The 465-nt window shown below is 50.5% G+C and overlaps 1 protein-coding gene across 1 annotated transcript in view; it reads right to left on the bottom strand.

Moving 5' to 3' along the window:
• The window catches only part of FER (FER tyrosine kinase), a 162,025-nt gene that overhangs the window by 87,087 nt on the left and 74,473 nt on the right, over window positions 1-465 (bottom strand).

Here is a 465-nt window from a genome sequence, read left to right on the forward strand (position 1 = left end):
CCACAGTACCCTAACTCCAACAACCCTCTGCTAAATCATATCTCTGAGCACCACATCCAAACGGCTCTTAAACACATCCAGGGACGGTGACTCAACCACCTCCCTCGGGAGCCTATTCCAATGTTTAACCACCCTTTCTGTAAAGAAGTGTTTCCTAACGTCCAACCTAAACTTACCTTGGCACAACTTGAGGCCATTTCCCCTCGTCCTGTCACCTGTCACCAGTGAGAAAAGACCTACCCCACTCTCACTGTAAGCACCTTTCAGGTATTGGAAGAGAGCAACAAGGTCTCCCCTCAGCCGCCTCTTCCTCAGACTAAACAGCCCCAGCTCCCTCAGCCTCTCCTTACAGGGCTGATTTTCTAAGCCCTTCACTAGCCTCGTTGCCCTTCTGTGGACCTGCTACAGCACCTCAATGTCCTTTCTGTATTGAGATGCCCAAAACTGAACACAGTACTCGAGGTG

The sequence above is a fragment of the Meleagris gallopavo genome, chromosome Z (assembly GCF_000146605.3).
Source record: "Meleagris gallopavo isolate NT-WF06-2002-E0010 breed Aviagen turkey brand Nicholas breeding stock chromosome Z, Turkey_5.1, whole genome shotgun sequence".
NCBI lineage: Eukaryota > Metazoa > Chordata > Aves > Galliformes > Phasianidae > Meleagris > Meleagris gallopavo.